This window comes from Orcinus orca, chromosome 9, assembly GCF_937001465.1.
Source record: "Orcinus orca chromosome 9, mOrcOrc1.1, whole genome shotgun sequence".
Classification (NCBI taxonomy): Eukaryota; Metazoa; Chordata; class Mammalia; order Artiodactyla; family Delphinidae; genus Orcinus; species Orcinus orca.
In genome coordinates this window covers 48,874,007-48,893,493 of record NC_064567.1, presented here as the reverse complement: position 1 = coordinate 48,893,493, position 19,487 = coordinate 48,874,007, and the positions used below count along the sequence as shown (strand labels likewise).

At 37.5% G+C, this 19,487-nt stretch overlaps 1 long non-coding RNA gene across 1 annotated transcript in view; it reads right to left on the bottom strand.

Annotated features, from left to right (window-relative positions):
- Nucleotides 1–2,828: 2,828 nt before the first annotated feature.
- Nucleotides 2,829–19,487, bottom strand: part of LOC125965389 (uncharacterized) — a 125,902-nt gene continuing 109,243 nt past the window's right edge. The window contains exon 3 of the long non-coding RNA XR_007479204.1: nucleotides 2,829–4,549. This is a non-coding gene — a long non-coding RNA (uncharacterized LOC125965389). The remainder of the gene's footprint in view (nucleotides 4,550–19,487) is intronic.

The following is a 19,487-nucleotide window of genomic DNA, read 5'->3' as shown; positions in this document are numbered from 1 at the left end:
TGCCTGGGGTATGCACTGCCTCTATAACAGCTGACTACGAAACACATGCTTTAACACTATTTTTGCTTTTTGCTTATTTTTTGGTAAAAAGCAAAAATCCTCTTTGGATTTCTTTCAGTTAGCTAAAACAGGTACTAATGTAAGTCTTTCATAAAAACAATGTGCCATAAAGTGAACTTTCAAAATGTAGGGGATACCTGTATATGTAAAAGGTAAGCTTAAGCAGAGCATTAATGGGTAAATATGCAAAGTGTGTTTATGATATCATGACTAATTCAATTTGACTAAAGCATGGAGTGAATAAAAGAGGAAAGTGTGAGATAAGACAAAAAAAGTAGATTTGGACCATATACTGTACAGGCATTAGAAGACCAGGCAAAGGAATTTGAGATTTTTTTAGTAAAGGGATAATATTACTGATATGATAATAGCTTTACTAAGAGACAGTTCATTTGGAAGCTTTGTGAAAGAGAGTGCAGGGAAGAAATACCAAACCGAGCTAGGAGACTCCACAATGACACAGGTGAAAGATTGTAATGTGCTGATTTAAGGTAAGAAGAGTGGAATAGAGGGAAAGGAGTGGATTCGAGAGTTGGGGCAACTAGAATGTACAAAGATTAGCAAACATGCTGTTAATTAGTAAAGAAAGGAGTGCAATATGGTACAGGTATTTCTCGTTCCTTATTTTTGTTATCACTGTAAAAATGTACGTTGTCTGATTCTGCCTTTATTTTCATGAAAATAATGACTATTTTTAGCTTTATGTTAAGTGCTTAATAAATGTGAGATGTTTATTATGATGACAATGATGATGATTATCTCATTAGGAATTAAAATAAAACTTACTCTTGTGTTTGACTTCTCTGGTTTATTCTTCCTAAGAGTACTGGACTTCTTTCATTCCTAGAAGATGGTTCTCAGTCCTGGCTACTCATCAAAATCCCCTGAAGAACATTTTTGAAATTCTAATATTTGGACTCCAGCCCTGGACAAATGAATCAGAATCTCTGGGAACTGGACTCGGGCATCAGTATTTTCAATTTTAATCTCCCCAATGATTCCAATGTGCAGCTAAAGTTGACCTTGCACTCCTGATCTTAAACAAGATACACTGCAGTCTCGAAAAAAGCCCACGTGCTCACATTGCTCTCTGTCCAGTCATTGTAAAGTTCATCGGGTGCACACACGGTGGTTCATCCCCAAGTCTCAACTAAGGGGCAGTTCCCCAGAGTTCCTTGATGTTCAGTATTCCTTGCTGGCCTCTCCCCGCTCCACACCACTCCATCTCAGAAAAGTGAATAATCCCAGTTCCTATGGGAAGTACAGATATGAGAAAAATCAACCTGAAGTTAATGTAGACATCGCTGGTAGCAGAGAGCAAAGACAGAAAGAACATGGATCCTTGGTGAATTGAATTATTATATCAATCAATCCAGAAGCTTAATCTACCACTGGACTTCGGGTTATATGAACCAAGAAATTTTACATATCATTTAAGCCACTTTGAGTTGGGGTTTCTGTTACAGGCAAGAGTGTCATATTATATTATCAGCCCTTTATGCTCTTAAAATAAATGATTTTAGATCTTAACTGTTGATATCAGACTTCAGAAATGACAAAGTGCCAACCTGAAATATGACATCTTTTATAGGGTAGCCAGCAACAATATTCATGTCTTAGTGACGTACACACTTGGGCTGTAAGTACTGCACAGCTGTGAAAACCTGGACTTTGAAATCTGACACATTTTCCAGCTGTATCCTGACCATTTGTGTTCTTTTGTTTTAGCAGCATAAAGTACATCATGTGAAATTTCCTTATAGTGTTATTTCAATGAACTTTCAAAGAAGAAAATAATTCCAAATTCTAGGCTCTGAATATGCCCTTGAAATATTATCACACCTATAATATTACCAGAAACTACTGTTATCTATTAAACTTTATGTGTTGATAATACACTGAAAATCTATTTCTTCAAAAGATGCTTCTTATGATACAGAAGAGTGTGAAAAAAAGAGGGAAAATATATTTATATTTGCTTATATATACATCAGGAAACTCTGTAGGGAAGAAAAGTATGAACAATGATTCATTACAAGGGGAGTAGAGGGACTGGACAGATGAGAATGTTTGGGGGAGACATCGCTATATGCGTTTTTATACTCTTTGGTCTTTGAAATAATGTGATTATATTGCCTATATAAAATGTTAATTAAAATATCACTCTAACAAAAATAAATTTAATTTTAAAATTCTAAAATATATTTTTACCAGAAATACTCCCAAATTAATTGATTATTCTACCATCAAGAACTCATCAACATGAGAAACCCTATCATCTCCACTCAATGCCATATTAGACTGTTAGCTAAAACAATACTAAATGAGAAATTTAAAAGCTTTTTTGTGAAATGCTCTTCTTCGTGTTCCATTTCTATTAGGACACCCAAAACTCTAAGCAAGCTCACATATGTCCTGAAACCACACAGAGGAAACACTGAATGTCCAAGACGGGGTAAAGCAATTCGAGTAAAGGGAGAGGAGACATGGTTAAAGTAACGGAGGCTTGGCACTGGGTTGGCACTGCAGCCCAGAACATCTGAAGAATGAGCACAACGTATAAATTTTACAACTAACAACTAGATGTCTTACAAATGGCAAACGAGTATTGATTGGTTACAGCTCATTAAAGTTTGTTTGTATCATCGTCCTCCAACTCACCCCACCTGCCATTGCAAACCAGATCTTGTTCTTGACTTTTCCATCTCTAGGGATAGACAATGGAGTCCAATCCTAATAACAATAATAATAATGCCAGCTAACATTTATTGTTTATTCTACTTACCTCCTACCAGGTATACATTTCAGGCTCAAGCTAAGCATTTAAGAGACTCTCAAAGACCAAACCAGATTCATCAAAAAATCAACAACTAGATTACTAATAAAACTAATTTTTAAAAATTTATCCCTTGAATGAATTTGTAAATTATAGTACAGCAACACTTTATAATGGTATAAAGCTGCTAAAAATAACTATGACAACTACGTTAAAACAGAGAAGAATATGTAACATATAGGATTAAATCTGAAAAAGCAGAATGTCAAATGGTATGTAAATTCATTACAATTATGTTAAAATGTGCACGTGGATGAGTCTCGGAAGATAATATACAAGTTTTAAGATAGTTGTATTTAGGGCTTCCCTGGTGGTGCAGTGGTTGAGAGTCCGCCTGCCAATGCAGGGGATGCGGGTTCGTGCCCCGGTCCGGGAAGATCCCATATGCCGCGGAGCGGCGGCGCCCGTGAGCCATGGCCGCTGAGCCTGCGCGTCCGGAGCCTGTGCTCCGCAACGGGAGAGGCCACCACAGTGAGAGACCCGCGTACCGCAAAAAAGAAAAAGAAAAAGATAGTCGTATTTAAAAAGTTGGTTGACACGTGGGGTTTTTTTTCCTTTTCTCAAAATTTCTTTCAATCTTATCGCTACCCCATGCATTATTTTAACCTACTGTATATTAGTCAGTATACAGATCACATGCATAACAATCCAACATACTGGCAAATTAAAAAAGATTAGTTTATTTCTCTCTCATATTACAGTCCAAATATAAGCCATGCAGAGCTGATACAGTGGTTCTAAACTATATGTCTACCTAGAAATTCTGTGACCAAGAATAGGAGAAGGGGTGTTGATTTTTGCTTCACTACTCCCTATTTTCCCTAAGGGAATGGAAACAGTTGTTTGAATGTAGTTTATGCTTTAAACCCATACTAACTGCAAGCTCTCCATCCATCCTTATCCAGTAACTAGTTCCTTACATCAGTGATGTGCTGCCTCTTAACCAAGTACATACTACTGCTCTTGTCACCAAATTAAGTTTTTATATTTCCCCAGATGCTCATATGACTGGCTCCTTCTTCAGGTCTCTGCTCAAACGTTGCCTCCTCAGATAATGCCATTCCTGAACTTCCCTATCTAAAGCAGCCTCTTATCCAATCACTATCTCTTACTTTGTTTTATTTTTTTTCGTAGTATTTAAAAGTATTTATTTGATTTTATGATTTGCCTTCCCCCAATAGAATTTAAGTTCCATGAGAGCAGAGATCTTTTTAAACTCTGTATCCTCAGCACCTGCTTTATAGCACCTAGCACAGTGCCTCACACACAGGAAGAGGACAAAAAATGTTGAATGAATGAATGAATGACCAATCCTGCAGTAACTCTAGCGTTGAAAGGGCCCAGCAGGGAAAGAAAACATAATTGACAATTACCAGATACAGGCCTCTGACGTTTTCTTACTGACCTTAGAAATACCGGGGTGGAGCAGGGGAAGTAAGCTGTTTTGCAAGCTGGTGGGAAAATATCTGATTGTTACCTAAACTCATTTAATCTTGGAGGATTGATTCAAGGCGCAGGCAAATGCTTCTCAAAAGGAATGTTGTACCACTCAGCTCCATTAAATCCCTTCATCCAAATTCCTGGTCAGCTCATCTTCTTTTAGCGTTCTAGGTCACAGTTGATGGTATTAACAGAAATCACCAAACTGGGTCTCTGTAAAAATAAATATCAAAAAGAATTGTAAGTGAATTGGTATTTCCCTTTCTTCCAGCCTAAGGCATGTACAATACCCACTGAATTCAAGGGTACATCCCAGGGTGAATCTATGTGTGAGAATAAAAGTGCAGCCATCCAAAAGGCAGATCTTGTTCTATATTCAATTTGCTGACTTTCAACCAAATTTAGCATTATGTGAATGTTTAATAACAGTTCTTGATGTATGCCTTATACATAAGCCAATAACAAGTTCTTTAAATATGCATAGGAGGTAACTCTAGCAAATGGAAAGCTAAATAAATACAAGTGTGAAGAGATATTCTTCCTGCTAAATTATCAGCAATCATATCTTAGATGCTACACTTCCTGCTAAGGTATGAGGGGATGCTGAAGGGGTTGTAGAGAGTGTCTGACATGTTAATATTGCTAATGGATTCTTGTGTTGAAAGTATATAACATAATTCATTACATATTATATGACTTCCTGGCATGGCACATAGGCTACTTGAAAGTCAGATTATTCATATGTTATTGCCTCTGAGGCTACACAAAACTTTAGCTTTCATATAATCATATAATCATTGATTTAAGAAATCTTTTCTTGAGAAAATAATTTTTTAATGAGCTTGAGAACTAAAACAATCATCAATTTCTAAAACAGAAGTCATTATTTTCCTTGTAAACCAGATGTTCCTCTAGGGTTCCACCTTAGCTAATGGCAAGACAATCCTCCCAGGCACTTGGTGGTATCCAGTTTTTCCCACATTCCCAATGTCCACAGAAAAGCACACAAGTGCCCTCCTCATCTCCTCTCAACTGGGTAACAACTAATAGCTTCTTAACTTTTATCTCTACCAGCCACATAACATTTGAATGTCTTTCTTATGGCATTCCAGGTACAGCCCAATTTGGATTCATTTCACTTTCTAACATTACCCCTCACTACAAATCCCCCAAGCAAACCTGATTCCTAAATAAGTTAAAAACGTTCATATCTCTGTGTCATTGTTCATACTGTTCCCTGATTCTGAAATGCTGAAATACTATCCCCTTCCATCTGTTCTTTCTTCCTGTTCATCCTCTAGTTGTCAGCTCAGTTGCCACTTCCTTAGTAAACTATCCCAATAGCAACTCCTTCAGTAGGAGGAGAAACTCCTTCCACCTTGCTCCCATGACATTTTGCTTGTTTATAATAAAATTATTATTATATTATTATTATTAAAGGCCTTACTATGAGCCAGACACTTTGCTAAGCAAGCATTAACTCATTTAATCATCACCATTATTATTCCATCTTATAGAGGCCTCTACAAGATTAACTTGTTTAAAGCCAGGCAGTTAGTAAGTGGGGAATTGAAATCCAGATCCTGTAACCCCACAGACATGCTCTTCTTGAGCATTCTGCCTGATACTATAATTAGCATTCATAACTCTGTCTCTCCACCGAAACTGTACACTCCTTGAGGTGTGGGGTTGTGTCTTTGTAGCTCTGCATCCCCAGTCTAGCACTGTGTTTTGTGCATAACAGCTGCTCGAATTCTTTAATGAATTAACAGAAAAGAGGATGCAGAAGTCTGACAACTCTTTTTTCTTACACTACTCCTTTCTCTCCTACCATCCACCTCCCCAGCTTATTAGTACAGATTACAAAAACTGCATACAATCCGTAAAGCAGAAGCTGCAGCCATCTCAGAGCTCTGAGATCCACGTTAGCTGAACTGCCCTGAGAAGTAAAGCCGTAGAAGAACCATATGATGAGCAGCCTAACACAGGCGCAACACTTGAGAGTCAGCTAGAAATATGACCGCAGTCTGAGCTCATTTCCACACAACTGGCAACGGTTTTGTCCAAGATGCAAGCATCCCAGCCCTCCAAGCATTACTACTATAATATTTATTGAGCAATAACAATTGCTAGATGCAATTCAGAATGTTGAACTGGACATCATCTTTACTCAGGAGACTGTGAATTTAAATTCTACAGACTTACAGAAATATCTCCCACCCATACATGTATTCAATAAGCAATGCAGCAATATTCCTCCAGTGGGTCAAAGTACCCCTGGATACTGAATGAGACACTCACCGAAGATGCAATCACTTACCCAGGCTGAGACAATAGCATTTAGTGTGCTAGAGTAGTAACGTGTTATACAGACCTTAGTGTCCCATACAAGTTAGTACAGCTTCTAAATGTACTAAATATTCAACTAACATAGTTTATGATGTGAGATCAAAGATGTGGCCAAGACTGGCCCTGGAAAAAAAAAATGTACAAGAGCTAGAAATATAAATCTCACCTCTCCTAATAGCATCACCTTCTGCTTTCTGGTATGTGCCTTTATTACACTAGGTCCATCCCATTTCTAATTTAACTGATCTCTGCTAAACATTTAACTGGCGATGGGCCAATAAATGCATTACATTTTAAAGTTAAATTTAATTATGATCAAAGTAATTCATGCACATCCTTTTAAAAGTAAAACATGACAAAAAGTCCTCTAGCCCACCCTTTCCCAGTTCCTACTTCTGTTTCCTTGTGGTAACCACTTTCAGTTCTTTTAGCCATTTCTTTTGGTGTTTACATCAACTTTATAAATAATGTGCTAATACAGTTATTTCTTGATTTTTACATTTTAAACATTATTTGCTTCCTTCTGGAAAAGAAATTACCTGTCAACACATCCTCCACACCCCCCCCAAAAAGCATACACATATTTCCCCTCCGCTATCTTCCCAACATAACTACAGCATACTTTTAGGTTAAATCTATAATTGAAGTTTCCATAATTATGAATCTATTAATATTGTTAACAAGCTCAGTCACGTAATATAATTAGAGTTCTTGAACAGCATTTTATTTCCTAAAAGTTTATACTTGCTCTGTTTTATGGGTTGCTCGATTTTCTATATACCTATCGTCAATTCATTCTCAAACTCTCCATTAGAACTGAAAACTCCTCTCAGTGTAGTCAAACACCTCAGGCAATCTGTCAGTTTAATTTGTTTCTTGGAGACCTCCCTATGGACTCCTCTGTCCTTCCACTATAATCTGGACTAATTGTTTTTGAGGCTGCTGGATACCTACCACTGTGGGGCTCCCCTCTGCCATCATCCTGAGAATTCCCTTTGCCTCCCTCCTGTGTTAGACTCATCTTTTTAATTTCATGCCTTCCTCTTTCTTATTTTACTTATTCGTTTTCATGGAGTATATCCTTCCATTTTTTTTTTTTTAAAAAGGTGCAGGGACACTTATGCTGTTGAGACCTCACATATCTGTTAACACATTTACCCTCATGTTTAGATAGGTATAAAACTTTAGTTTGGTATGCATTTTCTCTCAGAATTTTTATAGCATTTCTCCACTGTTTTCTAGTTTTTGGATAGAGAAACTGAGGGTCAGTGCAGTCAGTGGTAAAATCAGGCCTCAAGATCACATCTCTCTAATTCTAAGCCCAGGAATATTCATCCCCTATAATACTCAGTTTCTATTTACTAAAGTATGGAGGGATAAAATGGAACTACTTCCAGGTATTTGTAATTAGATAAAGGGCTCATTTGTAGACCTAAAGCTTGAGTCAAAGGAGTGAAGTTATAATGGTAAAACAATCAATGATACATAGTTAATTTGAGAGACAGGATCCCTCAAATCACAGGGCATAACTTCTAATTCTACGCAATGTGTCAAGCTGGTAGCATGCCCTGAAGTTTCTTGGGACTCCAGAAATTAAGTTTTGGAAGACAATACTCCATGGGCCGCTCACATTTCTACACATCTTTTAAGTAGAAGCACTGACTGCCTTTGTTCCCAACTATCTTTTCCAGGATGTATGTGTAGTGAACAGCCATGGGAGATATAGATAATGTATTGCTCTGGAGCAAAGGGCAGATTTGCTTTCAGCCCTGGAAGTTAGAAATAATGTCTCCTGGAGGAAAAGGCAGACATGCCTACTACCCATTATAAACAATTTGGGTTCCCTAAACTCAGGGTTCCTCACCTATGATACTCCTCATTGCATGTGTGAATATCACCTGATCCTCTTCACATTGCCCGGCAAGAGTCGAGGCTCAGAGAATCGACACAAATGCTCATACTCTGGCTACTGCTAGTGCTATGAGTCATATAAACTGTCCTTGGTTTCTGATCCAGGAATATCATGTCTTCTGCCAGCACCAATGAAACTGGCAGACTAAATTGTTGGCTTCCAAGTAGGATAAAATTCAGACCCTTTTCACTTCCTGAGAGAGAGATATCCAAAAATATACAGGAGAAACATTTGGGGGAATATATGGATTTAAAAGAGTTTCCTATTAAAAAAAGTTCTGGCTTGGGAATATAGAATTCAAACCCAACTATAGTGTAGGAGTCTGGAAATTAAATATACCTGAAATTTGTCTTCAACAAGCTAAATATTTTTGCAGTGCACCTGAAGTGCCTATGTGTTTCTTATTAGTATTCGGTATTTCTGTGATCAAGCATTCTCTATTTTTGCAGAGCTCGTCACAAAATATTTATTCTCTAAGATATGACCATTTGGGAGGTAGCAGGAAAAAGGGTCCCTTACAATTCACGAAAATCTTTAAGAGCTATTTCAATTATTTCTGTATACCCAAAACACAGTAAAATCTCTGAAATGTCTTAGAAACCCTTAACTTAAGCTAAGCTGTAATACCAGGAAATATCTTCTTGAATACATGGCCTGATCTGCTTTTGATATCATTGGCAACACCACTGAATGCATTAAAGAATGTGAACTCTGACCTTATAAAGTGCTTTATGTTCAGTATTACTGCAAGTTAATCTTCATCATCGCATCAGGTGACGAATACCCAGAATAAAAAATAGTGTCAATAAGAAAATACCTGTTTGCCATCATGCAATATGCAGTTCTGATCCAATGAGAAAGAACAGTTCAGAGCCTAGCGTGTATGAAAGTAAGTCCCTGAAACACTGTAATTCTAAAAAGTTCATTTATTGTGCTGTCACCTCCCAAAGTCATCCTAGTGTAGAGATCACCTAAGAGAACCATAGGAAGGTTCTGTGGTGCATCAAAACAGCATTATGATGAACTTCTGCTAGAGCTGTGGTAAAGGGGAAAGAACACAGATTACAGATTCAGGAGAATGCTATTCAAATTCTGGCTCCACTCTGACCCATCATGAAGCTTTGGGTATATATTTTTTCCTGAGCTCGACTTCCTTATCTGAAAACTGTCTGTGGTTATACCCAACACAACTGTTTTGAGTATCACAAGACAATGTTATGTGTGAATGTCTGGCACATAAAAGCCTCCTAATAAATGAGACCTGGAGCAATGCTAGGCTTTCCAGATTAAAATGATACAGAATCCTCAGACTCTGTCTACTTAAGAGATAATTTTTCCTTATGTTATATAAAGTGGTTTTTTTTGTTTGTTTGTTTGTTTTTTTTTTCGGTACGCAGGCCTCTCACTGTTGTGGCCTCTCCCGTTGCGGAGCACAGGCTCCGGACGCGCAGGCTCAGCAGCCATGGCTCACGGGCTCAGCCGCTCCGCGGCATGTGGGATCTTCCCGGACCGGGGCACGAACCCGTGTCCCCCGCATCGGCAGGCGAACTCTCAACCACTGCACCACCAGGGAAGCCCTATAAAGTGTTTTTTCTTAAGAAAAGTTAACCTCTTTTCTGAGATTACTGTGTCAAGACGAAAGTGGACATAGACGTGATACCTGCTAATGGAGAGCCTTGAGTATCAAGTAGGGAATTTGGGCTTTATTCTGTAGGCTATGAGGAAATAGTTAATGTTTCTAAACTAGGGAATGACAGCTTAAGGAAAATTACTCTGATAGCAACGAATAAAATGATTCGGTGGCAGTACAGCAAGAAAGGCCAGTTAGGAGGCAATTTAAATATTCCAGAGCAGAGGCATCAGACGTTCAAGTAATGGTGATAGTATTGACAGACCTGATATGAAGTCCAAAGAAACTCTTCCCGGTGATAAACTGCTCATGTAAAGAGAGTTTACCCTTCAGATGATAGTGTGTTTATCATACACTTCACAAAATGATTCTTTCAGGTAGATAAGTTGATATTTTTACATACTGTTCTTAATAACATGTATCTAAAAGTGCATCTTGGTTTAAAACAGACACTTTTAAGTAAGGTATACATATTTATTATAACACAAACTCCTCAGTTTTGAGGGAGGGGGATAGAAAAATTATCTTGAAATGATAAGATATGAATTTGAGAGTTTAGTAAACAAAGTCAAGGTTCTGGCCTCAGCTTTTAGTTTATAAACATGTTAATAAGTTTTTTATGCAGCTAGAATAGGAAATAGACTAAGGATAGGAAAACACTGAGTATTCTGTTACAGTTTTGTGTGACTGCAGAAGGCCCCCCAGTTGCAGGGAATTGTGGTTAACATTTCAGGTTACGCAGGACAGAAGAAATCATCTCATTAGTTGCGTTCCATTTATGACTGGAAACTCATCCTCTCAAATATTGCCATGATTTTCAGCAAGCAAGATCATTTAGGTTTGCCATCTCAGGGGCTATTAAGAAATATTGGGTGGATATTACTAGGTTCATGTGCTTGTTTACTTCTTTCATTTCCCTCTTTGCTGACCAAAGGAGATCACAAACCATTATGTGCAACTGTGCCATCATTACAGATTTATGAGAGAAATAAATGACTTCTTTGATGGATTTAAAAATGCAGAAGCCTTAAGTAGATGCTTTCCTCAAAACATAATTCTATTCCCATCCCCAAATCTGATCTCTCTCAAACTCCCTCTTCCTTTGGAACCACTAATCATGATGCAGAGAAAACAGAATTTTTTAAAAAATTTCATATAACCTACCACTGTAGTATTCAATTCTTCAAACAAATCATAATTGTATTTGACATTCATTTTCTTAAGGGCAAGGTAAGTTTCATAGAAAATGTCAGTTCCCTAACGATTAAGTAAGGAGTATAAAAGCTCATGAGTGGTAAACCACGCCCCCCAAAGTTTGACAGTTTTAGTCAACTACATCTCAAATGGTGAGGAATAACTGAACATTTTAAAATATGGAATTCTCAAACAGAAACTGGGAAGAGTTAAACTTGACAAGAAGATCTAAAGAAACATAGTTCAATTAGGTATTGAACAACTATTATGCCAAATGCATGGTTATAGTAAATTTTCACACAGACTTTATCAGGTAGCATAAGAAAGCCAGTGAGTGGTAAGGCAACCAATCAAGCTTGCTAACAAAGCCAAGTCCTCTCAGTACTAGAATAAAGAAGACGAGAGAAATTGAAGTGAAAAGAGAAGGAGTGTGGTAGACTGCAAAAGGTGGCACACAAACTCCTCCCATTCCTGCATGTGTGCACTCTATGTGCACTATTCGTGTATGTGTGCAAACTCCTCCCCTGTGCACTCTGACTTTGTGTCCTGTGGATGAGCCTGGGCGAGCCTACTGATGATGACAGAAGTGTAGCTTCGCTCCCAACAGACACAGAGCCACCAGGCATGTATAGAGTCATCCTAGACCTTCTAGCCCAAGCTGAGCAAGTCTTGATGATAAAAAAACACACAGCCAACCCACAAAACTGTGAGAAATATAGATATTATTGTTTTAATCCAAAGCTATGGACAGTCTGTTATATAGCAAAGGCTAACTGATATAGAAAGTGGTACTAGGACAGGAGCACTGCTGTAACAGCAACTTAAAATATGTAGCATTCACTTTAGGACAAGGTGGTAGATAGAAACTGGAAAAGTGGCAAAAAAAATAAAATGTTAGCCAAAATTGGGAAAATGGTAAATAAATTGTTAGCAGAGTCTAGAAAATGGGTAAATAAACTGTTACAGCACCCTGGAAAAATGGTAATCTCTGTTATATAGCAGTGAAACAATGGCCAAACTGTGGTCTACGATAAATTATAAGAGAGAACATTTTCCTAAAGAATTTGTTAATTTGCTACAGCAGAGCCCCAGGGAAAATGTTGAAGGAATATTTATTGCATAAGATAAGGGACAAAAAAAGAGAGGTAAGTTAAAGAAAGAACTGTGCAGTTTTCTTGCAGAATTCATAGGCAACGTAAAGGCGCCAGGACTTGAGAACTTAGAAAATAGAACTATTTCATATCGCTGGTCTCTCCTGCCATTAAAGATTCTCAAAGTAAGAACTGACTTCAAGGTAAAGATCCAGATGAAGGGTGTGGCTGAAAGACCCCCTGTTAAACCACTGAACAGTGTAAGGTACTGCCTAGAACCTTAAGAATGTCTGATAACAGCAGCCTAACATGCCACCCAAAGTTGAAAGTGGCCTTCTCAAAAAGAGTTGGTGATGTGGCCTTTAGGGCATAGAGTAGGCCCAAATTAGATTCACAGGAAGCCCACAAGTTTTTAAGAGAGTTGGACTAAAACAAAGAATTCAAAATGAAAAGATTTATCTGGGCCCCCAATTTTCTACATGCAAGAAGCAGACTAAGAAAGCAACCCAACTACAAACATGAGCTATAAAGGAGGGAGGAAAGTGCTCAGAGGGCCATAAACTCCCCTCCTCTGAGAAGAATCTCAAAGGACAATAAGCCAGGGAGTCAATTCTAGGAAGAAGAACTGGGCCCTCAGCAAGAAAGTTTACCTGCTTCTTGAGTAAAGGGAATCTTGCAACATGTGCCAGGCTACACTTCAGAACTGCTATGGACAATTATTTCTCAGGTGTTAGAAAAAGTTTATTATTCTCATTATTACTTCCTTAAGAACTTTGGTATATAAAGTGTTCCAGGGGTGACGGCTTTGTTCCCTAGTGATGGAAGCTAGAACCACAACAAAACGGTACACCCAACACAGCAGTTATATTCTTTCTTGGACCTTAGAAAGGTGCCAGTTTTCCACATTAGAAACTATGTTAGTTACCCATTTAAATCAGTAACCTTTGAATTATAGATGATCAGAATTATAAGCTTAGATGAAAATCTTGCTAGTTTCACTAATTTGAATTTCAGTTTTTTCTTCCCTGATCAAATCTATATATTCTAGTGTTTATGCCCCAAATCCTCATCTGGGTTTACCACTTTATCTTATCTTATATATGTATATAAATTTTACTAAGGTTTACGGATGAAGTTTATAATAAACTGCACGTTTAAAGTGTACAATTTTTACACGTGTACACACCCATGATATCATCACTACAATCAAAATAGTGAAAATATCTATTATCTCCCAGAGCTTTCACCTGCGCTTTTGTAATCCCTCCATCCCAAGCAGTCATCAATCTCTATCACTATATATATATATATATCACTTTCTATCACTATAGATGAGTTTCGAATTTTCTAGTTCAGTCATATATACTCTTTTTTGGCTGTATTCTTTCACTCCACATGATAATTTTAAGATCCATCTGTGTTGTTATAGGTTCATTTTTTAAAACTGCTGAGTAGTATTTCATTTTGTGGATATGCCAAAGCTACTTCATCTTTTATATCGAATAGAAAGGGATTTGTGCAAATAGTTCCTGGGGTGCGGGCAGTCGGGGGAATAGGCTCTCTAAAATTAGTGTTTACTAACTATAAACAGAAATATCTCAGTTCTTCCTGGAATTGTACCTCCCTAATTTTTTTTAAGTCACTTCCATTGTACACTTCAAAGGGCCATTGAGAAAGAAGCAGCAAATCATGTTAATCTGGCCAGGTATGAGAGCACAAGTTCAGGCCCAGTGTCCTTAACAATACAGTTAAGGATACGAGTAGTGAGGAAGGTGGGACTTCAAATGGGAATGTTTACTGCAATGACCCTCTCCCAGTATCTCTATTTTATGTAGGGTGTGAGGCCAGATAACTTCAAGAGGAACTGCACCTGAGAAGTTGTATTCAGGGAACCTCATCGACATCTGGACCAGTTACATATCAAAGATCCTGTAATTCAATCCTGACACCTTAGGATAAAATTTTGGGAGAGGGAAGGTCCTGTGATACGAGTGAGCATATGTTACAAGAAGGAAAAATGGGAATGATTTGTGGCCAGAAGGCAGATTGGTAAACTAAAAAATGGCCACGTATTCCTCCCATCCCTAAATGCAAGCCCTTTTGCTATTTGACTTTACAGCTCAGCCCATCAAAAGGTGGAATCTATTTTTCTACCCAACAGATCTGAGCTTGACCACGTGACTTGCTTTAGCAAATAGCACACTGACAAGCAAGATATAAATACAGGCTTAAAAGTGCTTGTACATGGGGGCTTGCCCTCTGTTGTTGCTTGAAATCTCTCTGCCACCATGTGAAGGAGCCCGGGCTAGCCTGCTGGATGATGACAGACAGGTGGCTGTCATCCCAGCTGACACAGAGCAACCCCCGAGTCATGGGATGGAGGCTACCCTAGACCACATCAAGCTTGGCCAAGCCAGTCCAGACCAGAAGAACCTCCCAGTCCCCAGCAGAACCATGAAAAATAAGAGATGTTGTTTAATCCACTAAGTTTATGTATGGTTTTTTTCTCCCCAACATTAAATGGATAAAAGGAGTTCTTCCTAGAGAAACCTCTTTAGAAAGACTGCAGCAAGAGCAGAAAAGATAAAGGAATCTATAAACCAGAACAAGATTTTGCAGAAAAGTTTCTAAAAGAAATGGAAAGAGTAAAGCAGAGGGGAAATGAAGGAGAAGAAAAGAAAAGACAATATAATTGACACGTGCCAAATTTGATTTTTAAATTCCCAGAATCCATCTGGGAATCTATACAGATTCAGTTCATGCATCGCTAGTTTTAATGCTACAGTAATGGACAACTTGGAATCTTCAACCCCAATCTAAGGTGAGTAGATCTGTGCGTTGTTAGTATCTGTGTGCATTGTTCTACAATACCAAGGCAGGAAGATTATCTCATAAATTTAGAAAATTTTTCTTCAGCAAGAAGGAAAGAAATAAAAAGGGTTGTAGCATTTTAAACAACAATAAAAAAATTAATCAGATTATGTCATTTCCCTGAGTCTTTCAATTAATCAAGAATATATTTTAATTAATAGATTGCTTTCAGCAGGCCTCAGGACCTTTCTACTTGCTTTTCTGTCTGTCTGGAACACTCTTCTCCCACATAGTTCCATGCTTTAAATGTCGCCTTTTGATAATGCCCTTCCTGACCACTCTTTTTAAATTATAAAACTGTTTCCTTTTCCTTTCTCTGCTCCATACTTAAAACCTTCGAATGTACTATATAACTTACTTATTGTTTGGCTTATTATCTCCCTTGCCCTACTAGAATGTAAGTTTCATAAAAGCAGGGATTTTTCTGTTTTTCTCATTGTTGTATCCAAACACCCAAAAGCGTGACAGGCACTTGGTAGGCCCTCAATAAACTTCCGTTAAATGGAAGAATAAATTATTCGGTTGTTTCATTGTTCTTTGGTATTGTATTAGCAGACACTTGTGGTTTTCATTGCCAAAAAATAAACAAAAAATGTGACCTTAATGTGGTATCCTGTTCACAGCAGTATTCAATACTGCCAGAGAGAGGTGAAACTTCAATATGAGTCAAGCCACTTGCTCAGAGCATCTTAAGGAAATACAAGAACTCCTGCAAAGCTCCTAAGATGATCAGCTTGTTCCCTGAAACATGAGATTCCATGACCTTTATCTTAGTATGCATAACTACAGTATTATGACTGGCCATAAAATTATCTACCTATCTTTCTAATTTATCCCTGGACTAAATCTATGACCTCGCAAGGTACAAGGTAGTAAATTCCACAGGTTGGCCATACAGTGGGTGAAGAAGTCTTTTCTTTATACTAAATTTATATCAGCCATTAATTCTGCAGAATGAGTGACCCTTGTCATAATAGTTGGAAGACACAAAAGTAAGTAAATTCAGCCTGCAATAAGGATATGTTACTTTAGTCTCTTTGTATGGTCACGCTCCATTTGTCATGTGAACATGTGGCTCTGTTAGAAAGTATGAATAGCTACTTATTTTCATTTTAGGTTTTTACCTTCATGGGAGGATAGAAAGAAAAGGTCAGGATAGAGATAAAGGGAAAAGGAAAAAAACATAAACAAACAAGGGACATATGAGACTGTCCAGATCACGGAGTGCTATCATTCTACTTGGGTTTTTTTTTTAAATTGCTATGGCCTAAGATAATAAGATAAAGGAAATTGATTCAATCAATTTTAAGGCCAAATTTTTCCTGGGTAATGGTAACAAGCATTTGACTACCTCTATCCCTTAGGTTAGAAGCCAATGAAAGAAGAAGGATTTGCTCTTGACAGAATCTTATTCTTAAGGCTAAGGTTATCTTTAAAATCTGTTAACAGAGTACTTTCTAATATAATTACTGCATGGGATTTGGGCATGTGTGTCATTTTTCACAGGCTGCAGTTCATTTCATTGAAGTGTCTAAGGTCAGCTAATAAGGGCAGTTTACTGCCTGCTGAATGATTAATCAGGTTGGAGGGCTCGGTAGGATTAGGCCTTGGAATAAATTGGGATTGTTTGTTTGTTTGTTTAGCTTTAGTAATTCAGGAGAGCGTTACGCATTGTACTAATTACAAATTTTGGTAAGAGCACAAGATGCTCCATTATTTAAGGTTAGACTTCCAATTAACTCTTTTAAGGATAATACACAGTTTTAATACAGAGCAAGAAATGGTGGACATAAGATGTGAAACAGAAAAGCCTTTTTTCCACCTGCGGTTTTTAGAGAATGAAAAGTGTGCACGCTGATAAGCAATTAATATTGCAAATTATAATATATTTATCAATATCTACATATGTTGGCATACATGCATTAGGAAAAAAATCATCATAGCTGTGAAGGGATTTTGCAATCATATAGTAAAACATGAACATTTTACAGAAGAAGAAATGCGACCCTGAGAAGTGATATGTTCAAGGTAATAGAGCCACTCAGTGGAAGACAGGTCAGGCAATCGTGCTGGCTCTCATCAATGGCCAACGATTCTGCCTAGGTTATAACATCTTGAAAGAGGAGGACCCTCTGACATGTGACCAAAGGCTGGTCACTTTAAGATTTCATTCCAGGTCTTATTTGCTCAAGCCCAGAGAAATCTCTTCCTCTTTCTCCAGATCTGGAAAACTAGAAAGACTATTTCACCTTAGGCATGATCAAGGGAAAGCAACTTACAAATTTACAAGGAAAGAGTTGCAGTGGTTCTCCTTCCTCCGCGATTCCCCGGCTGAAAGATTAGTAGAATAACTAAAGTCTTTTCAGTAGTGTACCCTTTGAAGCATATGACAACACTGATGAGGATGTTGATCTAATATATACTAAAGTATTATTTCCCCAAACATATGATTCCAGTTTTTTTTCTATTATGATACATAATTATAACTTTAGGTCACATATTATGGGTCTGGCCTGAGGCATGGAATCATGCCACTATTGCTTCTACAATTACTAATTCTCTGTTCTTTAGAGATATTTTTATGCTTTGTGTGTCATTCTGTTAAATGGAGTATGTTGTAATGAGTATGAGTCCAGCCATTGGCAGTGGGAACTGATATACTATGTAGCCTTGCACCTCATGTGTAACTGAATTATAACATAGACCTTAACAGCCAAGAGGTCTGTGTTCAGAGAAAAAAAGAATTTCAAAACATAAACCATGTTCTTGGCACTAGCCTCGAATACTGGACATTCATAACCCACAAATGCCCAGACTATAAATTTGCAAGTTGCATTAATATGGCAGTAAAAGTCACTCTTCTGAAAGCTGCACTTGTAAAATATTTATAATTTCACATGGTTGTTCCTGGCAAATAACTACATCTGTCAGCTCTGCCTTTTTGTTCCTAAAGCAGCAGGGTTGGTGTCCTGTGTAATTCACAATATGTTCATAAAAAATTACTTTGGAAAAAGCAAGATAGAAGATATTTTGTTCTAGGGGGAAATATATCTGCTCCTCCAATGGTTTGGTGTTACTATCTGATGTCCTGAGATTTTTTTTCCCAGCCAGGCTTTTTCTCTCAACAAGTTTTCCTTTTATTGGATTTATCTAGTTTCCAAATTAGCAAGTTAACTCCTATGGGGTTGTCTTAAAAATTCCACGTTGGTATGTACAACATAGTGGACTTTTCCAGTCTCAAGGTCAATATATATCAATGACACACCATGAAGGAATTTTCTATGTATATTGCTATCTCCCTATAATATTTAGGAGACCCTTTCCATAGGGGGCTCTCTAGATAGACCTATCTAGACAGTTTATTTTTTAAATGGGAGAAAAATTTAAAAAGATAAGACACCAGATTACATTTTCCTATAGATGTATGTCATCTAGGGTTATTCTTTTAGCCTACTGTTTCTGAAAAACACAAACAAAAAAATTGCCCCCCAAAATCATACCTACTAACAAACAGGCTGAGTACTTGACAACAAAATGTGCTAGGTTTATATAATTTTTACTGCCATCTAGCTTTTCCTTCCCTTTCCCCCTACAAAAAAGGACTCAGGTTGTTTATAATTGAAACGTATTTGTTATACAGACAGAAGAGTTAAAGGTGAGACCGAAGATATAAAACACCACATAGTACTATGGTCCTTAACTTTTTCTGAGTGATGCATCCCTTTGAGAATCTGATGAAAACTTCGGGTTCTTTCCCAAGAAAAATGAAAGTGCGTATACATACACACATGATACATACTTTTGCATACAAATCCGTGTTCAGAAACTACCAATACCATTCCACAGACCTCCACACAGGAAGGGGAAAGAAAAAGTATATCAGGAAACTAGAATAAAATTATTGATACAGTTAAGCAGGGAATTTAGCTCTAATTTTTGTAGCCAAAGGAAAAGAGAGAATTCCATGGGTTGTATAGATATCAATGTTTAATAGATGAACACACACCAGCTTTTCAGGAGACATATTTTAAGAGGAATTTGTCAGGTGAATGGATCTCTGATTAATTATTAAATATTCAATGAGCAATATCCTTAACAGCAGTT